The following is a 13,648-nucleotide window of genomic DNA, read 5'->3' on the forward strand; positions in this document are numbered from 1 at the left end:
TCACACTGACAGTGCACACTGGGGGTCTGAGCATTTCTAATTGTGGTGTCAGATTAGGATCCTTCAGCTCAGCAGAATGAACATCTGTTCTATTTTTTCCAGACTAAGTCTTCTGTTGTCCTCTGTTGTATTTCAGAGAAGATTTTTATAAATCTTCACCATTGTATGTATAATCTATAGTATTTACACAGATCCTATCTATTTGATCATTTGTTTAGACTGTAAAAAGCCTCTAATGGTGATGTAGGTTTATGAAAGACTGCCAAAGGAAGGAATTAGATCAGTTGTCAGAAGGGACAAGAAGAAATATTTCAACTTTTCAGTTGAACAAGACCGTGCGGACAGGACGTGGGTTTCCCCAGAAAGTTGAGTTGACCTTCCAGTCCAGCTTGTTGTTGAGATGGACACCAAGGTACAGATAACAACCAACAACGTTTTTTTAACTTTGCAGCAGGAGAGTTAATGAAAAATTACTACTAAACGACATCAGACTGTCATAATAAACACTGTCTCACACTTATCCCAGGATTTTCTTTTGCACAATATGTTTATACTGGACATTATGTTAATCTATAGTCATAGCTTTATGTTTGTCAGTGTTAGACAATTTCTTCAGAGATAGGAAGGAAATCATCTACTTTAAATACATCAAGCTCACCAGATGTCAATAGTGAATAGAGTTAACAACAAGCTAGCCTTGCTTTTGCTGACTCTTCTACACCTGTATACTGTGATGATTTACAGGAAAGGATTGGCTGCTCTTGATTCTGGTTTGTTCCTCATGCTTTCACAGGAAATTTTTCCTTGACATTGAAAACACTGGTTCGCTCATCAAGGAACTAAACCTTCATCAACTAAACATCCAGATGTCTTCTCTGTGACAGTGTCTTTTATAATCTCAGTAGAAATTAAAATTGAATTAAGTGAAAATGTCTTGTTTCCATGACAATTTTATTCATCATGCTATTTTATCCAAAGCCGTTAAGTCACTTAAATCAATAACTATCTTCAGGATGAAGAGAATCATAGTAAAGCACACTAAGGACTGTGAACGAGTGATCGTTTGTGGATATAGTAGATGTCAGGTTATTTGTTTACTTTCTTAAGTAGCATCAGTGTTGTATTATCTTATTTCATCAGCATTTCATTGCTGCCTGCTGATAGGAATTTACATTAACATTGTGAATGTCAATGAGCTGAATGTATGTTTGTGCCAGAGTTGCTGTTCATTGCTCTCTGCAGGATCTCCTCACTTTGCTGACAGCGATTATTTTTGCCAAGCACACAGAGAGCAGTGGGCCATGACATTGTAGGGGTTTGAGATTGTGAAAGTTTAGTGAGTATGCAGTTAACAGTGTTGTTAGTGCTTAGAGTCTCTAGTAAACATACACTTTCCCCTTGAATGTGGCTAAAAATGACCTGCGCTTTTAAAAGACTGAATGAAACAGTCTACTGGAATCCTTTTGAGGTACAGAATGTACACTAATAAAGGCATTTGTGGCCAATAAGCCTTTAGGGATAAGGATCATTTATGATAAAATATAAGGTGAAGAGGAATGTAACACAGAAATAAATCAAGTTATAGATGATATAAGAAAAGATGATACATGAAGTGAAATATTTTAAATGTGTTGAATCATATAACATACAGGATTTTTCTAGCAGAGCTTGTACACACTTCATAAAAGAGAAACCAAATATTTTGTACTTGGCCAATAGAACATTATGTAGAACACTCAGAGAACCATGAACCTTTAATATTCGAACAGCACGTTAAGTCGAAGAGTGCGTAAGGTGAAATCGGGCACGGTGGCTTAGTGGTTAGCACGTTCGCCTCACACCTCCAGGGTCGGGGTTCGATTCCCTTGTGTGTGTGGAGTTCGATTACCTTGTGTGTGTGGAGTTTGCATGTTCTCCCCGTGCCTCGGGGGTTTCCTCCGGGTACTCCGGTTTCCTCCCCTGGTCCAAAGACATGCATGGTAGGTTGATTGGCATCTCTGGAAAATTGTCCCTAGTGTGTGATCGCGTGAGTGAATGAGAGTGTGTGTGTGCCCTGTGATGGGTTGGCACTCCGTCCAGGGTGTATCCTGCCTTGATGCCCGATGACGCCTGAGATAGGCACAGGCTCCCCGTTCGGATAAGCGGTAGAAGATGAATGAATGAATGAATGAATAATAAAGTGAATAATAAAGTGAAACCATCAAACTTTTGATTCAGAGAACCTCATTGGTTCATTTCAGTTCCTTTCAAAACACTTCTACATATAGAACCATTTTGTGCTTCCTTTTATTAAGCAAGTGATAGAACCATTTTAGGTTTTCTATAGAGCCATTTCTTTTAAGAGTGTCCTTTATATCAGGAGCAGCTCTGATGTGATTGGGCACACACTTGGATTCATTTGCCCTCCACTTTCTGGACTATTTCTGACTGATTCAGCAAGGAAGCCGGATCCTGTAGCAAGCAGGCAACCCTGATAACACCGTAGAGCCCCCACCATCACACTTTCTCCAGGGATTAAATGTTAATGTTTTGGCTGATATAAGAAGGGCATGCAGTTCATGATTCGCTCATTTTATGTTGCACACTTTTGGCAGTGATACTGAGCAAATAGTACACATCTGAGAAGTGGTGTGTAAGGCAGGGGTTTACTGGTTTACTGACTGGAAGGGTGTGAGCTCAAATCCCAGCATTACAAATCCGCTGCTGTTGGGTGCTGGAGCTCGGCCCTTAACCCCTATCAGCTCAGTTGCATCCTCAATTGCAGTTGCGTCTTATTTGACTTTGGATAAAAATGTTAGCAAAATATAAAATGCAAATATGTGCTGATGACTAACAGGATAATCATGTTTTTTTTTCTCTCAATCATTTTTCTCACATTTTTTATTTATTTTTATTTTTTTTCATTTCTTGCCTTTCTTTTTTAATTCTCACATCTTTTTGGTTTCCTATAACACTTCAGCTCTGTAATACAAATCACAGATTCATAATAAGACTCATTTAAATACTGATCATCTTTATGGTCTAATCTTCATTGTCTTTTTTATAAAATTGATGTGTACAAAATTTTGCGTAAGTCAAACCCAACAAAACCTTTCTGCTAGAATTACAAAAGTTCCAGTAACACTGATATTTTTCGTATGTGTGTGTACGTGCACCTGTAACGTGGAAAGCATGTTCTCGACACAGCTCATTTGATGTAGTGACGCTGACACAGGCCCATAAACACTCAAGTGCATAAACAGCTGGGAGCATGAAGTGAAGAATCAGGCTACAGTAAGTCTGAAAGACAGACGGCTTTGTGTTGGCTTGCTTTTTCATTTTCTATGTTCTTTCCGTAATGTAATGTATATTAAACAACCGTTTTTCACAAAATTCTCTTGATATTATTTGATTGATTTGGTGTTTGACTCTGAAAGCACTTTCATAAATCCCTTTGTATAAAGGCGCCTGCTAAACGCTGTACACATTATAAAATGAAGCTATATGAAATGAAGTGAAATGAATTTGCGCTCTTCAGTATATAACTGATATAAAATTCTGGTCTAATGTCGAACAAGTGGAGATTTATATTTAGTCTTCTAATGCATAAATGTACACACTCTCAGGAGCACGAGCAGGAAGGGTATGAATGTTTTTCTGGGATGATTTTCATCAATGCCAAATTTCTTGTGTAAACAATTATACGAAAGATTTATGAATAAATTCCTTCATATCCAACTTAGCTAAATGTTTAACTTGGCCTATCGTTTCTATAGGAAAAAAAAGAAAAATCAGCATCACATAAGTGAAACCTTCACTTGTTCATAATTTAAACCTTAACCATGATGTTTGAAATCGTTTCAGTTTCTGATTGATGATGTTTGGAAACCCTTTTAAAGTCTTGTTTTGCCTTTTCTTTTCTAAAGTTTTCTTAAATGCATTTGCTTTCTTTGACCCGCAAATGATCCCACAGATGGATTGTTCCAAGAGATGCTCAGGAGTTTAGTAACCACTCTAGGCCATTCTTTAGTGAGAGGGATAGTGTCATGCAGATCAGATAATCAATTTTCTCTACATATATCTGTTACACAATGGCAGTAAAATATAATTAAATGGAAATAGGTTTTGCAGCCTGTGTCTGACATGTAGGCAAGTTCTTCCAAGTGTGTAATGATGTGGTACTGGAATTGACAGCAGTATGTATTTTTTCTTTTTTCATTTTGCATATAATAACTTTTCTGCAAATTCATTTGGAATTAAAGCATGGAAGGCTGTGACAAGGAACTGCAAAATTTGAAAGCCTTGATGGTTCTTCGATTATTTCTCTTGGGAAACAACTTTTAGCTTTACAAGACTTTACACTCGAGTACTTAATAGACCAGCGAATGCTTGGATAATTTATTTTTTTTTCTCCTAAGTATAGTTTTATTTCCTCAATATTATCAGTCTATGAATAAATATCACTAACAACAATAAAATTCCAATATTGGAACCTATGCCACCATGTTCATAGCAGTGTAATGCACATTAGCTTTAGTTTGTACATGTAGGAAACAGAACATGTAAACAGAACTCATCAAACCCATTAAAAGGCCCTTTCATGTATCCTTTGACTCTTAGCCCATGGATGAAAATAGAGCATGGCAGATGGCAGAGCCACAGCACTGTTTCAGCATGAGAGGCCAGGCAGCACCCACGCAATACCCACTGCGCCATGAGGGAGACTGGATTTGCATTCCGCCAAGCAGAAACATGGAAATCGTACTGAAATATGCACTTCTAAAGCCTACACTATAAACCTAAATCTCAGGTTTTTAAACAGCAGAGCTGTCTGAGCTGTCACTTTAGAGGACACATAGTTTATAGCTAATAAGGTTTCTAGTTTTAGCACAAAAATCTTTAATGGTTTATCGAGGATGATCCAGATAATAGCAATTCTTACACCACTGGAAATCCAGGAATCAGCCAGAAACCCAGATTTATAGACATTTAGCAATGATCTGAAAGCACTTTATGGTTGTGTGTGTGTGTGTGTGTGTGTGTGTGCGTGTGAGAGAGAGAGAGAGAGAGAGAGAGAGAGAGATGTTGATATTTTCATCATTGGTATTGACCAGTTAATTAGTACAGGTTAATGAATGTTTTGATTATGGCTGCTGCTATAGACTATTGAAGGTCTTTTGGTACAGACCGTTTATCTCATCTGCAGAATAAAAAAAACTAAAAAGGGTTTTCAGGTTGTGTTTTCTTCGATTTCTTCTCCACATGATGACCCCAATATCAAGAAGCAACTGATACAATGGACGAAAGAAGATTTTGTCTTCGATATATTTCTTTGTGTACAAGAGTAAGAAAAATTTTTTTTTTTCCTTCTCCAAGTATTACAAAATTAATTTTCTCTATGAGCAGTGGTTGAGAGAAACTGAGTCAGTGTTGCCAGCTGTTCCTAAGTACTACAACAGCTGCTGTCATGGGTAAACAAAAGCCCTGTAGCATGTTCATTACACATGCACATGTACGCACTAAACTCTACATAGAAATTCTACAAGTGAACAGAAGAACTGTGACTGATTTCATCCCCCACAATACATAACCTGCAGTATACCTTCAGTATACTGTAGGACATATAGGATTTACACATATCTCAGTTAACATTTTTCTGTCATCCAAGAAGTATAAACTAGCTCGATCCCAGAGCTTTCCCATAGTGTAACGTTATTCCACTACAGGCACTTTGAGAGTCATAAGTCAGAGAGAAAAATCAGCGCTGCGCTCCAATGGCTTGTGCAATGATTCCAGGCCTGCACTTAATAGTATTCATGCCTGAAATAACCTGCCTCTGAGTGTGTCTGATGTGTTTTCTCAGCTCCATTCCCTCCTGCCATGGCAGCCGTGTCTGTGTCAGTTCTCCATCTGGTGTCAAGTCTTGCTTCCAATCCTGAATCATCTCAGAGTTAACACCTATGTGGAGCTACGATCACAACTCTTTCACTTAGAAAGTATGCCTGGTGAACAGTGAAGTTCCATGTTTGTAAAAATATGAAGCCTGAACCACTCTCATTTGATTTTCTTTAGTACATGTAAAGTACAAACCAGTGCATACACTCACTGAGGACTTTATTGGGAGCACTATAGTAATACAGAGCAGGGCCTCACTTTGCTGTAAAAACAGCCTCAATTCATTATGGCCTGGATTCCACTAGATGTTAGAAACATTTCTTTGTGATTCTGGTCAGTGTTGAAATATCCCAAAGCTGATCTACTGGATTCAGATCACATTCATGAAACCAGATTGAGACGACTTGTGTCACATGGTGCATATTATTCACAGGGCTCTCAAGTTATGAAGACAGGCAAGCGTGACATCTCCAAATCCCCCCAGAAAAAAAAAGGAAAAAAAGGAAAAAAGAAAAAACATTAATGGGGGTGTTGTTGTGTTTGGTAAGGATCACTGACCGCAATTTAACCAAATACAAAGTATTTGTTCAATTTCCATTTATTAATGTGTGTGTGTGTGTGTGTGTGTGTGTGTGTGAGAGAGAGAGAGAGAGAGAGAGAGAGAGAGAGAGAGAGATTATGACTGGTGTTGTTTATTGTAAGTGTTTGTTGCCTTTTTGGACTCCTTTATCATTTGTAATGTTGCTCCCATTTAAAACAGTTCGGCTCAAGCCCAGCCATTTTTAGGGTCATGATTGAGGACAATGTCTCGTCCAGAGACAAGCTGTTTTGTGTTGAGGTTTTGTTCAAACTGACCATCGAAAATACCCTCTCTAATGAATATGTTTTTTTTTTTCATTGGTTGTAGCATTAAATCTTACCTATATACAATAGTGCTATTTTCTGATTGGCTGTTGTGTAGCCTCTTTTTTTTTTTTTGATTGTCTGATAAGTGGCAGCCTCAGATACATTTTGGGTGCTGTGCATATTAAATATATGATAAATAATAAATGATAAAAAAGTGCGTGACACTTGACAGCCCTGTGTTCATCAGCCCAGGTTGTGTTTTTTTCCATATATTCTATACATATGTACTTTTGATACTTCTTCACCTGTCCAGTTTTGGTGAGTACAATGGAGCCTGAGCTTTGAGCATAAAGAGGAACCTGACATGATCTTCTGCTGTATGCTGTGTATTCTGAGATGCTTTTCTGCTCACTACCATTGTACAGAGTGATTATCTGATTTACTGTAGACTTTCTCTCAGCTTGAACCAGTCTGACCTTTGACCTTTTCCATCTGCAGAACTGCGGCTTACTGGATGTTTTTTCTTTACGGCACCATTCTGAACTGTGTTTATAACAAATCTTCTACCCAGTCTGTCTAGCACTAATGATCATGTCATGATCCAAATCACTGAGATCACATTTTTTTATCTATTCTGATGGTGATGTGAACACTAACCAAAGATATTTTAAAGTAATTTGCATGATTTTATGCACTGAATTTAAAGAAGGATGTTAAAAATATTATGGCACAACTAATAGAATAAAAAAACTGCTATTTGGTCTAATATTTTCCTTAGATTTAACTTTGGACAAGTTATGTAACTTGCTATGGAGTTCAAGTCATATTATACAGTAGGGGGCGCTCACACTATACAGTGGATTTGACATACTAGAGGCTGTAAGTATGCTGTGGCCGGAGGTATCACAGGACTCGAATTTCCTAGTGTCAAGGTCATGATGTGATTGGACAAGAACAGCCAAACCATGCTGATTCAGCATATATTAAAACAGGAATTGTGTTTAAAATCTAAAGAAAAAAGAGGTTCAATGCAAAATGATGTCCTGCTATCTTGAGGACACAGACTCACTGCTCATTCCCAAAATAGAGAGACCACATTCCTTCCCCACAATAGGCATGTGTGTCTCTCTGAATGCCGTCAGTTTACAAAATATGCACATGATCATGACTGGCTTTTTTTTTTTCTTTTTCATCTCATTACTTACTACCCCGAAGTCATCTGACGGAAATCCTTCTGCAATCATGTATAAGCATATAAACAGTAGCTTACATATGTTGCTGTTCCCTCAAGAGAACCTCTCTCTCTCTCTCTCTCTCTCTCTCTCTCTCTCTCTCTCTCTCTCTCTATCAGTCCATCCTTCTGGCCGGCTTGTTTCCAGCTGCTTCAGCACAATGAGCCTGAGTCAGGGCTGTCAGTCTCTGTTTTCCCATAAGTCTTTGGGGCAGTACCCACTCTCTACCCAGACAACTGAATTTGCATAACCATAAATCACTTACTACTCACCACAGTAACAGTGTGCACAACCCGGCTCCAGAACACTGCCAGATCAAATAAATGCCCAGTGACGCACTGTTCTTTCACTAAACGAGACTTTTCTGAAGGTGCTAGAATTCTCAGGTTATAAGTTATACACTTGACCAGGGTATTATTATACAAAACTGTTAAAGCTATGGTCTAGAAACAGATTCTTCTTTAAAACAAGACTAATTCAATTATTAGCAATTTACCTCATTGTTATATTACAATGTTACAGCCAAATGTTTATGGACAACTGACACTCATATGTGATTGTTGAACCCCCCGATTCACATTTATTCCCTATTTACTGTTATAATAAGTGCAACTCTTCTGGAAAGGCTTTCCACTAGATGTTGGAGCGTGACTGTGGGATTTGTGTTCTTTCAGCCATATGAGCATTAGTGAGATCAGACACTGATGTCTGTGGTTCTATTTCATCCCAACAGTGTTCAGTAGGGTTGAGTTCAGAGCTCCAAGTCTCCAAACTTAGTAATCCATGTCTTCATGGAGCTCGGTTTGTGCCCAGTGTCTTTAGTTACAGTGAAGGGAAATCTTAAAGCTACATCATACAGTGACATTCTATACAATTTTGTGCTTCCATATTTGTGGCACCAATTTGGGGAAGAACCGCAGAGAGGTGTGATGGTCTTCCTGTGGGTGAAACTACCATGCATTATTCACTATATTCAAATCCATTAATCATTATATTTAGATTATTTAGATAGTATGGAGTACAAGTCCCTGTGTATAAGCTGTTACCACAGAAACAATCATGTAAACAGAGCGCATTAATCTCCTATTATTATATGTTATAACTAGAAAATTAATTAACACCTTCTGATCTGAGAATTCAACAGTTCTGGGGTAAACTGTGTGATATCACAACACTGTCTGATTGGTCAGAGGATGCTGATTTTTTTCTAACAGTGCAGCTCTCACTGTAGTATGGCTGCAAGACAAAATCACAGGTTTATATTCATGCATTCATTTAAATCCATTTTTGGAAATTCGGTAGTAACAGCTTACTCAGTGGAAATTTTATGTTGGATGTTTTCTAGCAATTTGGAAAAATAACAAGATTAAAAGTTGTGATAAGTCGAATTATTTACTACTGTAAGTCTAATTATTGATTTGTTAAGATTTTCTGTGTTTTTCTGTGACTATAATCTAATAATTGATGAGGTGTAAGAAATAAAAGTGCATTAAAGCTTTGCATTAAAAGTGAATTAAAGAATTAAAAAAATTTGAGGACATAATTCATGATATGCTAAAACAGAAACAAAATCTCATGCTATCCTTAAAATGTTTTTACTCTAATGTGGGAATACAGCCTGTTCCCTACACATGAAGAGAATAAACTCCAGGAATGCTGAGAATTCTTGGCCTGAACATTCCGGGTTTCAATTTGACTCAAGTCTAGAAAGTCTAAAATAAATAAATAAATAAATAAATAAATAAATAAATAAATAAATAAATAAATAAATAAAACCTGAAAAACGACTCTGTTTAGCATTTAGTAATATTTTATATAGAATCTGTATAGTAATAGTAGTCTAGCTGAGATTTATGTAATTGAAAGGGAGGAAGATAAACTGAAGGTAAGATGAAAGAATCTAAATGCATGGATTTCTTTAAGGTCTGAATATACAGTAGTCTCCACCTTTCCGAGAGAAAAGACAGAGAGAGCTGGGGGGTTTGTGTGGATAAATGTGTAGGGAGGTGACAGAGTGATAACTCCTAAAGAAGTAGCTCTGTAATCAATAACTACAGCATGAACTCAGTGTGTGATATACATTTGTGCCAAAAAATATTGATTGCAAACTTCATATTTACAACCACACCGTGGGGCAAAGAATGGTGCAATAAATTGCTCTTCACTCACAGAGATCAACTTTTCACTGTCCCATTATGGTTAGACGGTCCCTCCCAGGCTGTTAACTTTTGACAAGTGTCTGAGGCAGCAGATTTAATTTGGCTGACTGTAAACTAGTGAAGAGGAAAAAAGTGCTGGTGAGACACTTGCTGATCATAACAACCGAGGAAAGCGGTGTAAATTTGCCAGATAGGATCAGGATCAAAATATAGAACACTGTAAAAGTGTTATAGAACAGATAAAGACTGGTTTCAGATGTGCATGGATTAAATACATCTTTGTGTATTATGTTTATTCCTGTTGCTCCATTATCATAAGCGTCCAATTACTTAAGAATTCGTTTCACATTTACAGATGATGTTTCTTAAATTGAAGTATCTGTAGCGTGGCTTACGAAAACATGTTCAAGTTTTCTCCTTAAAAAGGATAAAAAAATCACGATGTGACTGATCTCATGGGCAAATCCTTCATGGTGGATAATCAGAATAAATCCCAAGTCAATATTTTAATCAGAGGTTCAGGTTGGTTTAAATGGCTGATTTGTTAAGACATGCTTAATATGAAGTCATGCAGCATGACTTGAATTCAAATAGAACTCAGATGAATAACTCATTGATTAGTAACATTCCTGCAGCGTTACCAGGATATGTCTTGACTCTGAACAGGATAAAGGGGGTTACTGGGGATAAATGAATGAACAGATGAATGGATGCGTGATTAGTGTTAAAGTCTGAGTCTGGACAAACACTCGGAGAACACTTTCAGATATACACAAGACCTTTGTTTAGAGTAAAAACCTAATCTCATTTTTGTGCCATTATGCATCAAGTGATTCTGCATGAAGAACAGGAAGAGGGTGAGATAAAGAAGCCCAATAGACTACAAGCTAAAAAGCCACTCATCAGCTCCTCCAGGACAGCGAGTGTTAAAGGAGAGCTTGTTCGCATGTTTTCCATGATAGAGCTTAATTTGTTTGCATCTTCTATCGGTTACATATCTTCCAGCGCTCTTTACTAGAAATGGGAGGAGAAAAGGGATCGTAGACGTCTCACTCTCTTTCTCACACACACACACACACACACACACAGTCAGACTCTCTCTCTCTATCTCTCACACACACACACAGTCAGACTCTCTCTCACACACACACAGACACACAGTCAGTCTCTCTCTCTCTCTCTCTCACACACACACACACACACACACAGTCAGGCTCTCTCTCTCTCAATCACACACACACACACACACACACACACACACTGTCAGACTCTCTTTCTCCCTTCATCTCGCATAACCTATCCTCCCTCTCAGGCTCTCTCTTTCACTCTTACACTCATTTCTCTCTGTCTCTCCCTCCCTCCCATCCTTTCACACACTCTCCTTTCCCTTCCTCTCAGAACCCCCCGCCTCTCTCTCTCGCTCTCTCTGCCCCCACCGTCTTGTTTTCATAGCAGCAGGCTACACTTCGCCTCCATGTAGGCTACGTTAACGGCGTGTAGCCCGGATGTGGATGCGAGCAGGTCTCGCCTCCCTCGGTACACACACTCACGCATACGCATACGCGCGCACACTCACACACACTCACACACAGACAACGTGCACACCTGGACGCGTCATGTGACCCGCTACCTGGGCGTGGAGAAAGACTGACAGTTATTTTGCCTCGATGCATTTTTTGTTGAATGGGAGGTTCATCTCTGAACGCGCTCTGTGCCAAATGCTGCCATTCTCTCTGCAAAAGTAAGATGTGAACTTTTTTTGCGTTGGCGTCACTTTGGGGGAATTTATTTCTCGTTTTATTTGTTTGTTTGCAATTTTTTTTAAACCAAAACCGCTGTCTGGACCTGTTTGTTCCGCTCCTACCGATTCTGCCAAGGTGAGTAGAGTGGGGCGTGTGTGTGTGTGTGTGTGTGTGTGTGTGTGTGTGTGCGTTTGTGTGCGTGCGTGCGTGTGTGTGTGTGTGTTTCCCTAACAAACGATACTATTCCGCGCTTTTCTGTTGTTGTTGTTGTTTTTTGAAGGAAAGTGTCGGAGGCGCGCGGTTTAATCACGTCGTTTACGCAAGCGGGCAAGTTAAGAAAGAACAAGGCGAGCGTGAGACGATCCGAGGTTTTCTGAAAGCTATATCAGATGAAACATGTGAAAGCAGAGCATCTCAGACAGACAGACAGACAGACAAAAAGCAGTCTCGCGCATCATTAGGACCCGGTCGTCACCGCTGCGCGTTAAGGGTCATTCTCGCGCGCGTTTATTGTTGCCATGTTGGGCGGCTTCCTGTTTATTGTGATGTATTTATGTACCCGATGTAGATATAAGCTGGCAGAGTAATGGGGATTGGTTTATAGATCAACTGGGACGTGGTCACGCCGTAATTGATTTGGAAACAATGCGTCCAACAGCTGGCGTCTCTGCGCGTTTGGCTCTAAAACACACCGTTTAATCTCCGTTTCCCTGAATACACTCTTCTACTATTCTGTACAGCAGAGTACTGAGTGTTGAGTGTTGTGTGTGGTCTTTTTTTTATAAAGTGTGAATCAAACTTACTACAGTTTTATGGACATGCATTCAGAATAATACACCAAGTTTGTCTCTCAGATGTTTCTAGGAGTCCATTTGGATGATGAATTCTCAATAGCATTACATCCACCAAGGAACACCCAGAGCTTGCAGTCTCATGCTCATTTTATAAAGGCAATTTTTTTTTATACATACAAGAAGAATGTGTGAAAAAGCTTTAAAAGCTCTTCTTTCAGATAAAAGGGAATCAAATAAAAACAATTTAGACAGCGTACATTTATTCGTGTGTACTGCTTTAGGAAGAACAAATGATTTCATCCTTCATCAGACCATCCACTTTTAGTCTCACTGGCAATGACCGTAAGCATAAAGTTACTACTGTCCATCAGCTGCTTCCTGGTTCTGGTTTCATCTAGTATGCTTATTTCTTTGTGTGTGTGTCTGTGTGTGTGTGTGTGTGTTTGTGTGTGCAGAAGATGATAGAAAAGCTCCTTTTTATGTGCGTGTTAGTTCTGGTGCTGAGACAAAAGAGCAAGACAGTAAGTCCCATTCAGCGCTGTCTGAGGGTTTTGTGTCTCTCGGTCCCTGGTACCATGTACCATGTGCCTTAGACTGAGACCTTAGATCTCTGAGAAATCTGACAGATCTTTACTGTAGAAGAGAAACTGCTTGTTTTGGGGATTATCCTCATTAAATAACATTCAACAAAATTCAGTCATGAGGAAAAGGAATAAAGAGACTTTCTCTTTGTGTGTGTGTGTGTGTGTGTGTGTGTGTGTGACAAGGACTGGGAGTGGCCCCGATTGCTCTTACTCACTGGACAGTGAGGGGCATCCAAGCCCAAACACAGGCCATCTGTGCATGCATCTCTGTGTTACCCAATCGTTCACCACACTTTCTGTAACAATTTTAAATAAACATTTTTTTTTATGATTTTTCATTTTCAATGCTTATCTCCTGCTCATGGAATAGATAGAAATGTCAGCTATTCCCTTATCAGAGGCACAAAGTGGCGATGA

General features: G+C 38.9%; 1 protein-coding gene across 3 annotated transcripts in view; it reads left to right on the forward strand.

The window, feature by feature from the left end:
• Positions 1–11,574: 11,574 nt before the first annotated feature.
• The window catches only part of plxnb2b (plexin b2b), a 136,241-nt gene continuing 134,167 nt past the window's right edge, over positions 11,575–13,648 (forward strand). For all 3 annotated transcript variants that reach the window (XM_060886286.1, XM_060886285.1, XM_060886287.1), the window contains exon 1: positions 11,575–11,988. The gene's annotated coding sequence lies outside the window, so the exon portion shown is untranslated. The remainder of the gene's footprint in view (positions 11,989–13,648) is intronic.

Source organism: Tachysurus vachellii, chromosome 14 (genome assembly GCF_030014155.1).
Source record: "Tachysurus vachellii isolate PV-2020 chromosome 14, HZAU_Pvac_v1, whole genome shotgun sequence".
NCBI lineage: Eukaryota > Metazoa > Chordata > Actinopteri > Siluriformes > Bagridae > Tachysurus > Tachysurus vachellii.